This window comes from Miniopterus natalensis, chromosome 11 (genome assembly GCF_054644295.1).
Source record: "Miniopterus natalensis isolate mMinNat1 chromosome 11, mMinNat1.hap1, whole genome shotgun sequence".
Taxonomy (NCBI): domain Eukaryota; kingdom Metazoa; phylum Chordata; class Mammalia; order Chiroptera; family Miniopteridae; genus Miniopterus; species Miniopterus natalensis.
In genome coordinates this window covers 61,514,763-61,535,180 of record NC_142091.1, presented here as the reverse complement: position 1 = coordinate 61,535,180, position 20,418 = coordinate 61,514,763, and the positions used below count along the sequence as shown (strand labels likewise).

Here is a 20,418-nt window from a genome sequence, read left to right as displayed (position 1 = left end):
GTACTGGGTTACTGCAAGGAGAAGGGAGAGACAGGCACATGTGCAGTGAAGTCGGGGTGATGTAGAGAAGGTGCTTGCCTGTCAGTCTAGCCTGGGAAACAACGGATTGGCTAGGGGGTGGATCCCATCAGAAACGCGCAGAATTGTGGGAAGTTAAAATCCCCAAAGAGTTCCCGCTTGCTTGCTCTTACTCTGCTTGCTCCATGACCTGCACTAGCCTGTGCACTTGGTTGTTCTCTCTCCATAGCTATGTGGCCTTAAGAAGCTGCATGGTCCATGGCCATGTGGACCCCACATGCAATGGAGTGCAGCCAGATGCTGGTCTGGACTGTACTTTAATATGGAGCAGAAATCCTAGGCAGTGGCCTTAATTCTGGCCCTGCTGAAGATAAGACTGGACCTCTTCCATGGCAAGATGGACAGGGATGGGACCTTGAAGGGGAAGCCCCTTAATTTTGCGTCATCAATAAAGCTTTCCACGAAGCCATCCTCCCATGGGGGCCTTGGGAAATTCTTTTCCTTGAGGCACCCCAAGAACACTTCCACTGATAACATTACCAGAGGGTCTCCCTGGGTTCCAGGTCAGTGCTGTCAGATCAGAGAGAGCACTAGTCTAGCCAGAAGAGAGGAAGTGATCCAAAACACACAGGAAGATGAACACACCAAACAGGAGAGCGGAAGCAAAGAGAAAAGAGGAATTGTTACTGTAGGTCTCCATCCTCTGCATATCATCAAGGTTGAACAAAGTGCACTGCACCGCACTGCTCTGAATCAAAGGGCTGCCCCAGGCACTGGAAGAAGTAACAGAGACCCAACAGTTTTTATGTAAAAAGCAACCAAGGCCTCTGTCACATTCAAAAGACGTTCCACAAGTCGTTAAGCCTGAAGACCTTATCAAAGTTGTTCCTTTAGTCTAAGGTAATGCACTTCTCTGGCTGAGCTCCCAGGGTTAAAAATCAGTAGCTATTACAAGAGTAGCCTATCCGATCACCATAAACCACCGAGCATAGATGAGTTTTGGGGGAAGCCAGTTGTAATCTTAGAAGCTTATGGGAAGAGGTGGACGGTTAAATTTTACCGAGAAAAAGAAATGATAATCTTTAAAGGGTCAGGACTAGGACATAAATACAGGGTGCTGAAGGCACATTAAAGACACATTCTGCCTTCCTCCTACTTTTTCCTGAAGCTACCTCTGCTGCCACACTCAAATGACATAATCCTACCACTTCACACCTGTTTCATCCATCTGCAGAAGAACCTGTTTATGGCTCAGTCGCAACATAAATCAGATGTCATAAGACTTATTTATGGTACCTGGAAACCAATTGTTCTCCACTGGCCCGATTAGAGGGCCTCGCCAGGGCAGACAATCCAAACGCCCCAAAGGGCACTGAGAGAATGTTTCCTTTATTACTGAGTGAGGCCCAGTCACCCTCTCAGGCTGCATAGCTGAGGGGCATCTGTCAGCAATCTAGTAGGCTCCCTGCTGTCAGACTTGCAGCCCTGGCTTTCAGACTGAGAGGAGCAGGAAGAACACAGAAAGACCAAGGCTTGAATCTAATCCTTCCACTTACTAAGTTCCCCTGGGCAAAACTCACTCCACTGGGCCTCAGTTTCCTCACTTGTAAATCAGAGGCCACGATTCACAACTTCATGAATGTAAAAGTATATAGCATGTGGCAAATGCTCATTAGTGATTGCTTTCCTCACGGAAAGGTGTGGGACAGAGCCTGCACGTACCACTTACACTGCACGGTGTTCTGTCCCTTCCTTCCCGGACTAGATGGCATCTCAGGCTCTCACATTCCGAGTCCCAATCAGAATTAAATTTTATACAGAATAATAAATATACTGAATAGCTCTTCTACACTAGCACGAGAAGTTAATAAAAGTGTACAGACCTTTTGCTTTCCCCACTGACTACTTAAGACATCCCACTGCAGTGTTCACTTGGCCCAACACAGAGGCATAGGACGGAGGGAATGACAACAAAATAAATATTTTATTGGGGAAAAGATGAGGAAATTCTTTTAGGGGTTGTTTTTAAGTTTTTTTAGAAAACATATTTGCTGTGACAAGAAAGCCATTTCTGAAGATAATTCTATTATCGAAGTTTAAGAAAAGACTATGGAACTACTTGTTCTATGTTCAGCTGGAAAGAAAAAACTCATTTCTTTCCCAAACTGCTTCTCCAGTCTTTCCTGTCTAATTTCTTTTCCCCAACACTGTGTTGAGATGTAATTGACATATAACATTGTGTAAGTTTAAGGTGTACAATGCAATGATTTAATATACTTATGGTGACATGATTTCCACAATAAAGTTACTTATGTCACATCTTTACCTCCCACAATCACTAGTGTGTTGTTGTTCTGCTCTAAGTCTGATTTTGGACAGTGCTCTGAGCCCTGATGGGAGGAGGGGCTCTGACAGCTAGTCCTAAGCTCTCCTTGCCCACTGAAGAATGGGAAGACCAGGCTTTGGAGAGCGGGTTAGATGGAGTGTGTGGCCTGGCAATCACTGGAAACACTGGTTCATGTGAAATGCAAGAGGATCACCCACTTAGTTCTTATTCATTTAAACCGGCCTGAATGGTGACAATTATGACTGTAAAGGGCACTCTGACTGGAGGTCAAAACGAGGCTCTCAAATTAGGCCTAGCACAGAAATGTAAAGATTGCCTGGAGGAGGAGAATAGAATGAGCCCATGCTTCTGACACAGCTCCACACCAGAGGCTTTACGTTCTCTCTCATTCCAAGTCCCCTCTGGTAAGAACAGTTTACAGCACTGAAATCCACAGATAACCCTTAAGTCCCTGTGGCAGCTCCAATTCTAAACTCCCCCTTCAAAACTGATGGTTTCAACAGCTGCTAACAAGTCATAACAAGAACCTTTCCTGTTCCAGCCTCGAATGTAGATCTCCTCTCTCTTTTTCTACCCGAATCACAAACAGCCTTCAAGTCTACGACTTCCATGAAGGCGGACTACTCATCCTTCACTTGTCAGACTCATAGAGTTGGATCCTTCTTGGTAGGTTACACTGAGGGCCGGGGAGACCAGGTGAGAGCTAGAAGCCACCTGATTAGGAGACCATGTGTGAACAACTGCCAGGGAGGCAGGGTTGGAGTCAGAACTGGTGAAGAGGTGCAGAGCGGCAGCCTTGAGCAGTAAGCCATGTCCACAAATAGGGTAATTCATTATAGAGGCCGAACTTCAGAAGATCCAGGAAGGCTGGGAAGTGGAGTGCAAGGTGAGCAGGAATAAAGAGTTTAGGATGGGGACTGTGAATAGTGGTGGGCACTAGAAGCCTCTTTATCACGTCCTGGCTGTATGGTTTGGGGCAAAGGCCCATAATGTTCACGAGAGTCACACAAGATTGGGCATGAAGCACTTAATGTGAAATCCATTTCCCTGGCATTGATCACCAGTCACCAAGGTGTCTCCTGTGGTGCTATTAACCCACTATGACACTTGACTTCTCCTCTGGCCAGCCAGCTGCTGCTGCTGCTCCAGGGAGTGTACTGTGACTTATCACTTACAACCCTGATTAGCAGCCATGTGTCTAAGATTAGTGAAACGAAAGTATAAGGGATTTGAACACCCCCACCTCCATTTCTTGTACCTCAATCACCTTCCCCTGAATAAGACAATTACAAGTTTAAATAAAGTCGGAGGCAGTCTAGGTCCCCAGGAGCAGGCCATGGAATAATGGATACTCCGCTCTAGTGCACGCAGGGTGCTCCTAAGGGCATTCCATTTCTCCTCAGTGTAACAGGCCCTGCTGAAATGTAGCTGCCTTTTGCTTTGTATTTTGCTTTTGGTTGGTGTTGCTTAAGAATGCTGGAGTTTACCCATATAATAATCCTCTGCCTATTACACTTGCAGACACGCAGGACAAAAGTAGCAAGAGCCACTCCTTCAGCTGCCAGCCAGCTGCTCAGAGACCCATCATCTTGCTTTGCTGAAGCAGACCCAGACTCCCTCCTCAGGCCCCCACGGCATTCCCAGAGGTCAGCCACAAGTTCACATCAAGCAACAAGCCCCGATTACAAATTGAGTGCCTGCTAGGAATATCTTTCTAGTGTCAAGCAGCCATTAAAAGCACTTAAGGAAATCACAAAAGGGAGGTGAGAGAATACTCTGGGGAGAGCCCTAGGACCAGGAGGGCAGAAGGGGAAGCATCAGCCCACCTCCTATCTTAGAGGGAAAAACAGGTCATAAAAACAAAGTTGATTCTAAAGAATGGACCTGCAGAAACTGCAGAACACTGTATCTTTCAACCCCTCTCCTGCTGGGGCCAAAACACTTCAGGGTGCCTGGAAAAACTTTTGCTAACACAAACAGAGTAAAATGATATTTTTTTGTTTGTTCGTTTTGTAATCCTCACCTGAGAATATTTTTTCCATTGTTTTTCAGAGAGAGTGGCAGGTAGGGGGAGAAACATCAATGTGAGAGAGCCTCATGCACCCCACACACCCGGACTGGGGCTAGGGATTGAGCCTGCATCTGAGGTACGTACCCTTGGCTAGAACCAAACCCAGGATCCTTCAGTTCGTGGGCCAATGCTCTAGCCACTGAGCCAAATCAGCTACAGCGTAAAATGACATTTTAAGGAATTCTGCATTTTATTACTTCTATTGACTTTATTGAGGTGACACTGGTTAATAAAATTATATACGTTTCAGGTGTGCAATTCTGTATAGTGCACTGTGTGTTCACTACCCTGAGTCAAGTCTCCTTCTATCACTATCTGTCCTCCCCTTTACCCTCTTCTATCTTCCCCACCCACCTTGCCCTCTGGTAATCATCATCCTGTTGTATCTATGAGTTTTTTGCTTAACCCCTTCACCTTTTCATGCAGCACCCAACCCCACTCCTCTCTGACAGCTGTCAGTCTGTTCTCTATATCTATGAGCATGTTTCTATTTTGTTAGTTTATTTTGTTCATTAGGTTCCACAATGAGTGAAATCATATGGTACTTGTCTTTCTCTGACTGTTACTTCAAAATACTGTTACTAGCAAAATACTCTCCAGGTTCATCCATGCTATAGCAAAAGGTAAGATTTCCTTCTTTATTATGGCTGAGTAGTCCATTGTGTAAATGTACCACAGCTTTTTTATTCACTCATCTACTGATGAGCACTTGGGCTGCTTCCAAATCCTAGCTATTTTAAATAATGCTGCAATGAACATAGGGGTGCATATATTCTTTCGAGTTAGTGTTTTGGGTTTCTTTGGATATATTCCTAGAAGTGGAATCATTGGGTCATAATGCAGTTCCATTTTCAATTTTTGAAGTAAGTCCATACTGCTTTCCACAGTGGCTGCACTAATCTGCATTTCCACCAAGCAATTATATATTTTTAAAAAAGTATTCAATGAGCATGCATTATAATCGGTACTTATATATAATCGCTCATCCAATTTGTACTGCGTGCCTGTGAGGAAGACATTAAGATTCCTCGTTTAGATGTGGAAACTAAGGTTCAGAGAGGTCAGTCACTTGACCACATTTGCAGGTCTGTCCAACTGCAAAGCTAATGTTCTTCCTACCAAAAAGAATGTTGAGCTGGGTTGTGAATCCTTGCCAAGTCTGCACCATTCTGACCTACCTGTCCGTGGCTTTTACTCCTGGGTTAATTAGGTACAAGTATGGGTGGTCTGTAGGGCACAGTGGCCCTTCCTGTCCACCTGATTAAAGAAAGAGTAACCTATCTTAAGTGGGCTGATGGAATCTCTTTGATGGCATCTTTCTTTAGTCTTCTAGCCATCAATAACCATCTTAAAAGGGAAGGATTTGGAACAGAGATAAGTAGATAATGTAACCTTGGGAAAGTCACTTTACTCTCCGAGTTTTTAGTAACCTCATCTATAAAATGGGTCCAATAAAACCTATGTAATAGAGTAGTTGTGACACTAGATATCTTATTAAGGTCCTTATAATATTGTATTTGGCACAATGTAAATACTTTATAAATGATAGCTATCATTGCAATTTCTGTTCTAACTCAAAGAAACAGTTTACACAGGTTTAGTGCCAACTTGTTCTCATTCAGTAGGTGCGATTTATTGTTAAAAATAATTTTTTAAGTCTTGAGTTTGTTTCACGGCTAAGAACGTACCACAAAAGAATGGCAGTGGAAACATAGGCAGCTTGAGTTTAGGAAAGACAGAGCCATGTTCTCTCTGGCTGGTCCTTTCTCTTGCTGTTCAATCATCTTAGACTGTAAGCACAGTTATCTGGAGACCAGAAACTTATAATATATATATATGGTAGGAACCTTGAGCATTTTAAAAATCGAGAGACAAGTATAGGATGAATTAATGCAAATGGCTTTGCTTCTTGTTATATAGTCTCCTGAAGGCACATTTGTTAGAAGAACTCTTCTAAGATGGGCAGCTCCTCGGGAGAGCAGTTTGGGCTGGTTCCCAGGCTTGCCCGCCAGCTTAATGGAGCAGATAGCAGGGAACAGGAGAATCAGGCTGATACTGGGTACTCATCCGTGCTACTCATTCTGACCCCAACAGGGGCACAAAGACTTAGAGGTTCTTCTCAGGTTTTAGTCTCCTGCACTTCTGATTCAAAGCTGCTCTGGTGGTAACCGCATCATCTGCTCTCTGTCCACAGGAACCCACAGCAAACACTGCAACAGGCAGCTTCTATCTCCACCCTCATTTCTCCATCCTTTTCAGAAAGGCTTTTTATGTAGAAGCAAGACTAACCCTGCCCCAGGGAGAAAGTAAAATGTGCTTCCAATGACCGGCCCTGGGAAAGGGGCGAGCAGTGGGGCAACTGCCCAGGCATGCAGAGGGCTATTTTTTTTATAGCAAATACAGCAAGCATTATTGCCATTTGAATTTGCAATAGTAGAGAAGATGAAGCTCAGAGATTCAACTAAGAGCTGGATTCACTTGTTTTAGCTAATCCCCCAAATAGTATACTTGTTTCTACATAATTTCCTGTAAAATAGTAAGCTTTTCGGTATAGGACAAGCGTTAGGAATGTTTTGGCACGAAGGAAGCAAAGAACAGTAACTTCTTTAAGGTTATTGCACTGGGCTTATCTGGGCTTATATTTCTAGGTAGATTTTGGAAAACTAGTTCTTTCAAGTCTGTTTCTCAGATACTGACAGAAGAGTCAGGTGATGCATTGTGTAAAAATTAAGGCTCTAGAGACTCAGAGGGGAAAACATTCCCTATGAAACAGAAAAGGACAGATACTGAAATTCCACAGCCTAGTTTTTTAATTGTAGGTTTTTCAGCAATAAAAAAAGCTGTTGAGATTTAAGATCACTTAGAGCTAGAGAAAAATTTTGCTCTCTTCCAAGCCAAATTTTAGAAAGGGTCTTGCCTTTTTTTGTTAAACAGACAAAACAATTCCAGACTCATTGATACATGTGCACATTGCACATGTGTGTATGCACACATACATATACACATTTATACACACACAAAGATACACCCATTCTAAGTTCAATTTGCAACCTCTATTCCTTCTTTAATATGCCTTGTAATTACTGAGTCAGTAATCCTAATCTGTGTAGCCAATTTTTATTAAGGGGCAACTCCTACATATTTAAAAGATTTAGCTGAGATAGATGTGGCATAAAAATGTAGAATTTTATAGGAACTTCGTAGGATACTCTTATATTCTATAAACCACCATGTCACCTCCTTTTTAATTTCCAGAATCCTTGAATGAAGATTCATAATATTCGGTCTTACAGGTTATTTTCCAGGTACCCTTTAACAGCTGAGATCCCAAGCCTTGAAGAGGATATGTTTGGCACAGATATACAGATATACCTAAAAAGCTATCACCCCAAGAATCCCCTGTAGACAGATAGGCTAAATGTCTAGAGCATTATGGCCTACATATTGTTTCAAACAGGAGGGAGGCCATTTCTTGGAAAGCTGAGTACCCTGGCGTCTCCATAAAGAATCTGCATGCTCCCAGTCAGGCATTTCAGAGTCTTTGGTTATCATCGCTCTACTTCACAGACAGACTCTTGTCAGAAATATCCGTTCACATGACTAATCCCAAACTGAGCACATTCTGCTCCCCAATGGGCCTAACTATTCACCTTCAACCTTAAAAAGGCTACGCCAGTGTGGCTGACTGATGGCGATTACTGGACCAAACATTTCAGCACCCTTGCTGGCTTTGCACATGAAGGCAAGATCATCTTGGGTACCCCCAAAACTGACCCCTCTCAGTAAGGCTTTCCCTCTTCCCTCTCTAATGAAATCTGACTATAATTTGTGCCCATTAACTCGACCTAAACACTCATTCACAAAGAAATCTGCTTGCACAAGTTTGTTCATGTGCACAGCAAATTATCTCCAAGTGCCCTTTCAGGAAAGGGCCAGATTCTCACTTCAGGCACTCAATTCATTCTGACCAAACATTCTATGTGCTGCATAAATGCAAAACCATATGCACACACACAGGGTGTCTCTCATTTCCTTTGGAGTAATGGGAGCCTGGGCAATACTTTAAGTATTCATTTTCCAACATAAATTAGAATGGAGTATCGCAAATACCAGTGACATCTGCACGGATACAAATGTATTCATTATGGTCAGCGCTACTACAATGAAAGGAAATGCATTCATAATAGTAGGACATTTGAAATAATGTGTTGCTGGATTCCGTGCCCATAAAAGCAATAATGAAGAAATGGGAGTGTGTCAAGTAAATTAAAAGGAGTAACAGGCATGGGGTGGCTTCAAGGGCTCTAGGCAATGTCAGTGAGAAGGCACAGTCACTGGATGGAGCAACAGGGAGGAAGTTAGGATAGTTTAAAGGTAGAAGAGGCAAGAAGTGCTCTTCTTGCATTAGGCAGGCATTCTGGAGAACTGAGGACTGGATCCTGGCTCTGCTATGTGCTAGCTTTGTGACCTGCATCAAGTTATGTCAGTATCTCCTTACACCTCACGTTGGTCATCTGTAAAATCAGGACAGCATGCCTTGCAGGACTGTGCAAGAAGGAAATGAAAGGACATATGTAAAGTGCTTTGGTATGTAATAAGCATACAATGAACAATAGCTTTCTTTTCTTTTCTCTTCAGCCATTTCATACAGGAGGAGGATACAAATAAATCCTTTCCAGATCATGTTAATTTTAATCTAGCCCATAAGCACAGCTGTTAAAATCTATTTTTTTAATATTACTTTTTTAAATTTATCTTTATTGTTGAAAGTATTATAGATGTCTCCCCCCCCCCCCCGCATCCGCCCCACTCCCAGGCCTTCCTCATACTATTGTCTGTGTCCATGGGTTATGCATTCATGCATATAAGTTCTTTGATTAATCTCTCCTCACCCTAAAATCTATTATCAGGAGAAAATGTATTTGTCAAACTGGAGACTGAACATTAGCTTTTGTTTTTCTTTTTGTTATCACTAAATAAAGGTACAGCTCTGTGATTTTAGGCACCACCGAGATCTCCAAATCTCAGTTTCTCCTTTTATAAAGTACAGCTAATAATACCTGCTCTTCCTACTGCAGGATCTTGTTATGAGGATGAAGTGAGATAAAATGTGCTTTGCAGATATTGGTTGGGTGACACAGTCATTCCCAACTTACTCTCCTTGCTCTACTCTAGAGGGTGGAAAAGTTAAAAATTTGTGTACAAAGCCTATACTACAGCTGGGGTGCATGCAGCTCAGTTCAAACCCATGACACAGAAGGATAAGTCTTCTGGTTTGGGGGGATTATTTAGTGGCAAAGTGTGTCAGAGATGTGCCCTTCCTTCTGACCTCTTCTTCATTCCTGAAAATGTATGATACCCAAAGCTGCAGCTCCTTTTTAATCATAAGGCAATAAGCATGAAGTAAAAGCTCACGGAGTCTCAGAGACACAAGGCAGTACTGACACCAGCCACTGAACCTAAGCCAGCAGTCAGTTACCTCCTTCCAAATTTATTGTGTGAAACAAATACACCTTTGTTTGCTTAAGCTACTGATACCAGAGTTTTCTTCTACTCCATGCTGAACTCAATTCTGATGCAATGAATAAATACTCTGGAGAAGTAAAGTCCTATATGTAAGTACAGAATCATTTCTCTGCCAAGATTATCATTCCTTTAGACCCACCTGGCTAATTTATATATGCCCTGCAAATTTAGATTTAGTAGTATCTCCTCTAGGAAGTTTCCCAAGACCCTGTCCCCAGCTGGATTGGCATTTCCCCAACCTTTGGGCCGTCTCAAAGTACTCCATAAACCCCTGTATCTGTACATGTTATCCTGTTTTGTAATTATTCATTTACTTGTCTCTTTGCCCTACCAGTTGGTTAAAATGTCTCAACAACAAGGATCCCTACTTTAGCCATTAAAATTTTTTTCTAGCACTTGGCATATACCTGGCACAGAGCAGATAACTCATTAAGTATTTGTTGAAATACTGAATAAACCAACAAGAAAATGATCTGAAAGGACACAAAATAATAAATAGCCTGGGTGGCCTTATTATCCATTCATATTTTTAAAACACTGCAAATAGCTTTCTAATTCCTGTTACTACTTTCAGGAACTCTAGATTGGGAAGTGCAGGTCTAGGCAGTGATTTTTTATTGTTTTAAAAGTTATCCCACTTGACCCTAGTTTGAGTTCATGACATTCCTCTACTCCTACTCCCTAACTTATTTTATGCTGTGCATTTAGTTCATGCTTATCTACACAAAAATTATTTTCTTCTTCATTATTTTAGAATTTACCCCTTGTAACAACCAAAGACACCCTGGGAATAATCCCATTTAGCATCAAAACAAATGTTCATGTCACCAAGTGGCTCCCTTCCTAGGTGTCTGAGCACTGTCTGTGTCACTAGGCTTCTGGGAATTTCCTGCTCACTCTGCCACATCTGGGTCCTCACCATCCCTGAATGCAGTTTGCAGCTCCTAAGGCTGTGGTTCTCTGTCAGGATACATGCAAACTTGTGTCCTCTTTCTAAAGCCAGCTTGTCTCTGTGACTCCATGAAGATTACTAGCCCCACTGCCAGAAAAATGTCAAATAATGTAGCAGCATCATTCACCTTACAAATCAGAAACATGCTCCACTGTTATGAGCATTACATTAAGAAAAGTCTACAAGGTGAAGTGGTTTCCCTTAACAGTTGCTGGTGTCACGCCTCAAGTCTGAACTCCCTGTTCCCTTTGCCTGTAGTGCTCCCCATGCCCATTTTTGCTTGGCTGGCTCCTTTGTTCAGTCAGGTTTCAGTTCAAAACTGACCTCCGTCACCCTTCCTTGAATGCCTTATCTATAGTACCTTCTTCTCCCAGTCCCTTTCTGTCAAATCACCCTATTTCATTTCCTTTCCAACACTGCTATCTGAAATTATTTTGTTCATTTAGTGGTTTACTGCCTCCCCCCCCCCCCCAATCTCTTCCTACTAGAATTAAATTCCACCAGAGGAAGGATCCCATCTCTCTTGTTCAGCCTGCATTCTCAGCAACAAGAACTGTGCTTGGCATAATGTAGGTGCTTAATAAACATTTATTGAAAATGAGTAAGAAGAAAGTGAATGCAGTGTGTATTCACTCAGCATTTTGCTGGCTTTCACCTGAGTTTCCTTTTGAGAGTGGGAATAAGGATGGGGTTGATAGCCACCACGAAAGCTCAGAGGTGGTGGGTTGGTTTTGGGAGGCTATGTGGAGGTATGAAGAGAACTGGAGCCCTGGGTCCTGTCATTTACAAGATGTACAAGAACTGGCACATATCCCTTAATCTCTCTGAGCTTCAGTTTTGTCATCTCAGTGTAACAATTAAATGAGACAGTGATGGCAGAAAGTAAATAAATTAGTTCCCCTCTGCCGGTCCCTTAAGGCTGTAAAAAGATGAAGTGGTCCAGAAGCCCTGGGAAAATGCCTTTTCCCATTCTAGCAGTCACCTTAGCAACTGCAATGATTCTTCACAGAGAAATCTCAACCTGCTGTATCAGGGAGTCCAGCCCACAGGCATTTGTGAAGTTCTGAGTATATTCTCAAGACACTGAGCAAGAGTCTACCTTGCAAGACTATTAGAGACTTCTTCGCTTCCCAATCTTATGTTAACTTACATTAAACTTGGGCTGTTTTTCCACAGTGGTGAACTTGTAAGTCTGTTTTAAAGCACTTTGGGCGCTGATTCTACCACATCATGTGCTTCTAGTCTCATCAAAACTAGAGCATTCCAAGCCATCAAAACCATGTGTTCTCCAGGCCTGCTGGAGACCCTTTTGGTGCCATCATCCTTGACAGCTACTTGCCTGTTTGAACACAATTAATTCCTTACACTCAGCTCATTCTACCTATTCATTTGCTCATTCAAGGAGCATCAACTGAGTACCAACTGCATTGCATGCATGTCTAGCACTAGTAGTAAGAGTCACCATATACTGGCACATAGTTATACTAGTTATTAAATGTTGAACACCATGTCTAACCCCTTAGGAGCTTCAGGTCATTCATCCTTATTTTACCCCACAGGCACTATGATCATCCCATTTCACAGACAAGAAAATCTGAAGTTGAAGAGTTTACACAAATTGCCTAAGTGGGAAATAAATGGAGTGTCACCACCCTAACCTAGGATTACTGCAACACCAAACCCCATTCTGTTAATCACTATACTCTAATAAGCAGTTCTTGAACATGCACTTTGTACTTATCAGGGTGCTAGATGCTTTAATGAATTAAAAAGAAATAAGCCTAGACTACAACCTTCCTCAGGGTGGGAGCTCTGTCTTACTTCTTCAAACTCCCAGTCACCCAAACAATGCCAGTGGTGTTTGTTAAACTGATGAGAATGTGGCTCCAGTTCTCAAAGACATAGCAGAGCCAAAAAGACAAGTTTGCATGAAAGACTTAAAATAACAACATAAAAAGACCAAGACATAAAATTGTACAGGGTACAAAAGGTGTGAGTGATTATAGCCAGGGAATGGGTTTAAGTCTATAACCAAACAATGTAATGAGGAGTCTAAATTAGCCCAGGCCTCACAGACTCAAATGTTTATAGGTACCTAGTAGGTAATGTGAATGAGTACAATAATTGAATTGGCCAGGTGGAGACTGGTAAATTGAAAGGGACTGCCCTGTCTAAGGGGCCAGCTGGTCAATGTCAGGGGGAACTGCGGATCCAATACTGGAAGAACTTTTGAATTTTCAAAAGATAAAAAAAAATCTGCTTTTTGATATGAAATTTTTAAAGGCTGGTTAGTAATTCACAGATTAAAGAAACACATTATGAGCCAAACAAAACACATCCATAGGCCAGATTCAGCTGATGACCTATCAGATTGTGGTCTTTGCATTAGAATATATTTTCACAATCTTTTTACCACCAACGATCACCATTCTGTTAATCACTATATTCTAGCAGGTAGGTCTTGAACATGCACTTCGTACTTATCAGGGTGCTAGATGCTTTAATGAATTAAAAAGAAATAAGGCTAGATTATAACCCTCAGAATTTGAAACTCTTTGTCTAACAAACAGCATTTATGAATGTTTAATTACTTAGTTTTCTTGAATGAATGAAATAACTGAAAAATTAGGACACCATTGGGGGGGCAGTTAACATAACTCTACCCTTATTGAAGCTAAATGTAAAATTTCCCATTCTAATTTTTAAAATACTGAAAATACCTTATGGACTTTTTTTTTCTGTCTTCATAGACCCTCAGTTAGACATTACTGGATGAAACAGGTGGGCTCTACAATCTGGCAGCAGTGAGGCACAGTGGGAAAAATGTGGAATTTGGAGTCAGAGAGAACTGGGTTGAATCTTAGCTCTTCAACTTACTGAATGAACTTCAACATCTACTCATCTACAAAATGGGAATAATTTGTGATCCATATTTTTCTCTCACTATCACCATCTAATCAAAAAACCATACCAGCCTGGCTGGAGTGGCTGAGCAGTTGAATATCTACCTATAATCCAGAAAAACGTGGCTCAATTCCCAGTCAGGGCATATGCCTGGGTTGCAGGCTCGATCCCCAATGGGAGGCGGGCAGGAGGCAGCCGATCAATGAATCTCCCATCATTGATGTTTCTATCTCTCTCTCTACCTTTCCCTTCCTCTCTCTCTGAAATCAATAAAGACATATTTTTTTTAAAAAAACACTCCAGAGTTAATGATATTTAATAATATTACAATAATTACAACAGCTCCAGTTCAAAAATGGATAAAACAAAAGATCTGCTTTCATGCATAGGAGCCATGATGATATGTACACTGACAGGGAGCCATGATGACACGCCTGTATTACCTTTCATAACAGCTTTCATTCAAGAACTCTAAGTGCTTAATGACAACATGAGATATGAGCTGAAGAACCAGGAATTTGGTGTGTTTATGAGTCTTGCCTAAAGCCATGACCTGCCTTAGTTGAACAGATGCCAAAGGGTCTATTTCTTAGTACCTCATGCTAAATGTCAAATAAAAAACTATATCTTTGTTCTCATCTCTACTAGAATTTGGTAATAACTGAACTCATCTGCATAGTGCTTTACTATTCACAAAATCTGTAACACACATTTATCATGTGTTTGTCACATGGGGCTGGTGAGGGACAAGTTAACCCCATTTTGTGAATCCACAAACAGGTTCTAAGAAGTTGGAATGAGTTCACAGCCAGCAAGTTAGCAAGAGATGGAACTAATCCGGTGACTCAAGTTCATATTTTTCTCATATACCTGGCCTGTAAGAGGTCACACACAGCAAATGAGAAACAGGGATGCTGTTAGGAGCGATATGCTGATTGAATGATCACTGTTCTGTTTATCTGTAAAATGCTAGGTGTGTAAGAAATGGAATTTGTTCTTCGGTGAACACTAGATATGGGCACTTTGAGGAGCTCTGTTCTCTATTAAAACTGTGTTAAGAAAACTAAATTATAATCCTAGATTATACACTAGAGTTTGCCTTTCTGGGGAAGCACAGTGGAATACATAATTCAATTTTGCCTATCTTTCCCAATTTACCCTTCCGCCCTGCTCTACCTTGGGGAGAAGAAACCCTATAAACAGGACATGATGATGCCATTTACTGAGAAGGGTAAGTCGTGGGTAAGAAGCACGTTGGAGAGGTAGGAGAAAACAAGAGTTATGTTTTGAACAAAAGCAGCTATGAGAGCAAAGGTACCAGATGTAGAATAAGAAGGATGGACTTTAAGTCCTGATTCTTGCCACTTCTGGTTCTTGCTGGGCGACCCTGGATAAGTTACTTCCTCTCATTCAATGTCCTCATCAGCATAATACAGAGAGAGCAAAACCACCTCTCAGGTTTGTTAGAATAAAGAAATGAGATGTCTGTGTGCAACCTGTAAATTGTAAAGATACGGAATCAAGGTCAATTTTCTTGTTTCCTTTGTTATTTCTGGTAAATGATTGTTTAAGTGACTTACATATGAACCTCAGGTTGTAAATACAATTATATCCTAACCAATACCATTATAAAAAGACTTGTGACTTTATCTCATCCAATCCTGCTTCACTTGTTTAAGTGCTTTATACTTCTGAAGGGTATAGGGCATCATTTACAGTTCTTATTTGCATTTCCTACATCCTATCATACACATCTCACTTGATCATTGATACAGACAGAGTGGGTGCTATTGCCCCTAGCAGACTGATGAGAAAACTGAGGGACAGAGAGGTTCTTCTGAAGGCCTGACATCACAGAGCTACTCAAAGCCTTTATTATACCATCGCACTTGTGGAGCTGTAAGAGGCGGGAAAGTAAGTAGCATTTGCCAAGCTTATTAGACCATGGAACCCTAGAAAAGTCAATCAACAATTCAAGTAATTAGCGTTCACCCTAATATAACTGGGAAGCCCTGCACTGGAGGATTCCCATTCATAACTACATGACACGCATCCTTTTAGCAGGCTGCTGAATCTTTAAGCTTGCAGAGAGTTGAGGTGACACAGAACAGATATATGCCCCTGATATGTGGAGGAGACCAATCGCTAGATAGTAAGCACTATGAAAACAAGGACAGTGTTTGGTTTGGATTTCTACTATAGCTCCAACATCTAGCACTGCTTGATACATAGTGGACACTTGATAAAATTTGTTAAAGAAATGAATAAAGGAGTGAAAGTTCCAGAAATGACAGGTTACATTGATTTCAGAATGAGTGGCCAGACTGTTTTTCTGTCTTCAATGGTTTCAACTTCTATATCTAGACTTACAGACAGTGCTTAATTTATTTTCTTAGAACAAAAGACAGAGAATTGTTCCAACAGCCTTTTGCATCATGACCCTGCAGAGGAAGGTTGCACTGCTCTTTGTTAGTGAACAGCACATTAATGAGATCTCCTTGACACAATCCCACCTTTATTATGCAGGCAAAATTACATTTTCCAGCATAATTATTGTGTCAGTTGAGCTCCCAAATTTTGATATTAATTGTTTCACTTGCAAAGGCAACATCAACATATTAGTTTGTCAAACCTCTGGAAAATTGAGGGGAAGCTCATAGTTTTAATTAGAGATTATCAACCTATGCTTCTCTTTTATTCTATCTTCTGCTTATTTTCTACCAGCCAGAAGGACTGGGCAAGTTTTATTTCCTATAATAGGTTTTAAGAGAGGAACTAATGGATTTCTTTAAAGTGTGATTTTAAATTATATACCACTTACACTCCTCAATCCTTACTTCAAACTCTAGAATGCAAACTCTTTGAAGGCCTGGACCTTAAATGCTTGGTTGAAAACTATATTCCCAGCACCAAAGACAATGCTTGGAACAAAGCACCAGTGAATAAATGCTGTTTCTCCTCCTACTGAGATTCACTGTTTTAAAGTAAAATCTCTTTCCCTCTCCCCCAACCATCTTATCTATTTCCCTCCCTCTCTCTCACACATATATATATACACAGACATACACACACACAGAAGCCTTGTTATACACTATGGCATTTTCCCCATGAAAAAATACATAAACCATGGAAGTTTGGTTAAAATGTACCATTAAGAGAAGTTTTGGACAGACTTTTTATATTATGTAATTATCATCAAGTCACCTCTCTGTCTAAGCTTTAACCTTCCCTGTGCCACAGATTCACCGGATCAGGGCTTGGGACACAGGGCTAATCTATGAGCCGTGAGTCTGATGGATTGCAAAAGCATGATAGGACATTCTCCAATACTGCTCATTCAATACTTTTTATTTTGTGGCTAACCTTTTTCTACTAGAAAAAATATTATTTTCCTTTTTATTGTAAGTTGTTTATATCTACTTAAGTCTGATTTTGTTCTAGATTGGAACCGTGACTTCCCTATGGAACAGTTAGGTTCTGTTTTATAAATACAAATCAATAGGATAACTGAATTCAGTACAATGACTTACTAGGCTCTGTAACCTTGGGAAAGGTACTGAACATATCAGATAAAGTCTGATATGAGAATAATAATAGCACCTTCCTCCTGGGTTGTAAGGATTAAATGAGATGTGGAAGGCTTAGTTTACTTTCATTATTATAATCTCTGAGGGGCTGATAGACTAACAGCCATGATGACCAAGTACCTAAACAAATTCATCACCACTACAAGTCATCTTTTTACTTTCTTTCTAAGAAGCCACTCTCCCTGACTCCATCCACAGAGTAGAAATTCACAACAGGTATGCTCTGTGGATCCTATTTTATCCCCAAGCATGCATTTTTCCTGCAGAGTTTAGATAACATTTCTGGTTGGGTAATGTCATTTAGGATAGTCATTCATCTGGCCCCCTGCATTTCTTTTTACAGCCTATGTAACATCCTTACCTCATTTGGTTCCTTAAAGAGTCTTGGCTGGCTGGGGACTGGATCCTTTGTTTTAGTTTGTCAAAAATTCCTACCCATAGGGGATGAGCACCCAATTCTAGGGGCATGCTGGGCTGGAGCATCTGTGCCTGGCCTTTTCATCTATGCAGCTTGCCACTAATTGCTAAGTTTCTCCTACTGAAACAAAATCATACCCCCATTTCTCCCCCTCACATCTCCCACTCCCCTGTTAATTATCAGTTCTGGAATTAAACTGCTTGCCTCTCCTGCTGTTGCCATGACAACAGTTGGCCTGCACCTGCCGCTGGGTGAACAGTATCTCTTTCAGAAGAGGCGATGGCAGTTGCTGGCTCCACAAAAGCCAGGGAGTAAACTAATGTTTACCTGTTTGAGAGAGAAGTTCCTGTTCATTCCACCTTAGGCATTTTCCTGGCAAGCTCCACCTCCTCTTCCTTCTCAGATAAACTGCTTGCTGGCATTCAACAAAGAAAATGAAAATTTTTTTCCTGATAAAAATGCCAAATCCCTGTTGGCTTGTCACAATTCTGTCCATTAGCTTTACTTATTTCAGCCAAGAGGTTAGAAGATAGGAATCTTCCATCTCCTAAGAAAGGCAATATTGTATAGTATAGTAGCTGAAAGCACAGAATTTTAAGCCTGATCGATCTGGGTTCTAATCCTGGTTGAGTAACTCTATAACTATGTGACCATGGCTCAATCACTTAAACTCCTATAATAGTAATTTCTTCAAATAACTATACCTCACAGGATCATTTTAAAGCTTTACAATAATATATGTAGGTCTAGTTCCTATTTAATGTCCAACACATAAGCAGACATCACTATTACTGCTGCTTACTGTTAATCCTAGACAATCCTGAAAGTCAAGGCAAAGGTGGGTGAGTTTTAACTGGCCCTTGTCTGAGGGATAAAACAGCACACTGCCCCTATAGCATCTAGACCAAGATGCACCTAGCAGCCAGGGGCAGCTGAGAAATGCTTCTCTCCTCACATTCACTGCAATTCTGTCAGTAACTCTTTCTCTGTACTGTTTTTCTCATGCCCAACCTCACTTTCCTTTAAATAGAATTGATGGAACTAGAGGGAAAGGAGACATGTACTCACCAAGGAAACAAAATGCTTTTCTGTTTTACAACCACGTTGCAACCTACGTTGAACAATTGGTAGTGGTGGTAAGGAGCAAGAGGAATGAAGCATTTATCTAAGAAACTGTTTTTCTTCCCTGAAATCCCTGCTTATGGATAAAAAAAGTACTTCTTTTATGAACCTATAACCACTCATAGTTAGGTCCTGTGTCCAAACAACCACGAGCACATGAATGTTGGTGTTCAGCAAGCCCCTTCCGATTGAGGGTTCCCCAGTTTTATCTCAGCCTTTGGCCACCTTCCTTAAAGGTTGGAAGCTATCTCCCTCCAGTCACTGGCTCTAAACTTCATTCCAACTCGGGGGGAAAAAAGAAAAATAATAATAAACCAAAACAAAGAACACACCAGCTTCTGTTCCCAGCATCTGTTACAGATGCCTGATGTAGGTTTCTGGGTAGAAAGATAAATGCAGTCTTGGAAGCTATGTGGAAAATGAAATTATTGCCCTGTTGCATGCCTCTCACTGGAAGTAAGAAGATCCTAGAGACCAGCAGGTTCCTCCTAAAATAAAAAAGTTGCCCCTAACAACAATTTTGCTGTGGCCGCCACAGGTGAGAGGGGCATAACCAAGGACATCAAATTTACTTATTCTTAAAACACAGAGTGGAGTTTTGTGACTTCCTAAAATCTATTATGCTCAGTGCCAGTTCAAAACGGCTCTGAAGACAAGGAAGAAGAGAACTTAGGCTCCAGCAGACTCTTCAGCACTGGATCTAACTCAGGGACAACTGTGACATCAATTCAGTTCTTTGACTAGCTTTTAACACATCGATAGCCTTAAATCTATTTGGAAAATATTGGTGCTTTAGTATTCCTTCTCTCCATTAATCTAGAAGGAACTAGATAATGACTTTCCAAACTTGATTTTAAGTTAGAGGAAGGCAGGAACTGTCAAAAAATGGGGGAATAAATAAGATACAAATCAAACAAACAGTTCCCTTTACAACTACTTTATTTTAGCTGCTTGTTTTTCCATCTAAAAGAGGAAACCAAAAAGAGAATACTCTCAATGCTTCATGCATCTTTGTCATTTAAGTAGAAGATGTGCTATTTTGATGGGGAAACTGAGGCATAAGGAAAAGCAAAAATTTACCCATGACAAATCATGAGACGTGACTACAGGAAGAAACTCACCAGATTCAGAAGTCTGTCCATTTCTTCTATAGACAGGACAATGCTGTAGTCCAGAGGTGAAGTTTGACAGGAAATGGTCTGACTTCCCAGCATCTGTTACAGATGCCTGATGTACCACATTTTGGTACTTCAACGTGGACTCACCCACCGTTTCACCTCATCTCCTGCCAGAGTCCACTTGTGTAGTTACTCACCATTCCCCACACAGCACATGCATTTTCACTCCTGAGCCTTTAAACATGCTGGTCTCTCTGTTTGAATGGTCTTCCCACACTTTCTATCTGGAAAAGCCTACTCCTGCCCATCCTTTAAAGAGTAGCACAAATGAGATCTGCTCTAATTCTCTATTCTG

General features: G+C 41.3%; 1 protein-coding gene and 1 non-coding gene across 2 annotated transcripts in view; both read right to left on the bottom strand.

The window, feature by feature from the left end:
• Positions 1 to 20,418, bottom strand: part of TRIM44 (TRIM family member 44) — an 81,298-nt gene that overhangs the window by 16,604 nt on the left and 44,276 nt on the right. The gene's annotated exons all lie outside the window — the stretch shown is intronic.
• On the bottom strand, positions 9,061 to 9,186 carry LOC148092042 (small nucleolar RNA SNORA29). Its single transcript, XR_015715331.1, has one exon. It is a non-coding gene; the product is annotated as a small nucleolar RNA SNORA29 (small nucleolar RNA).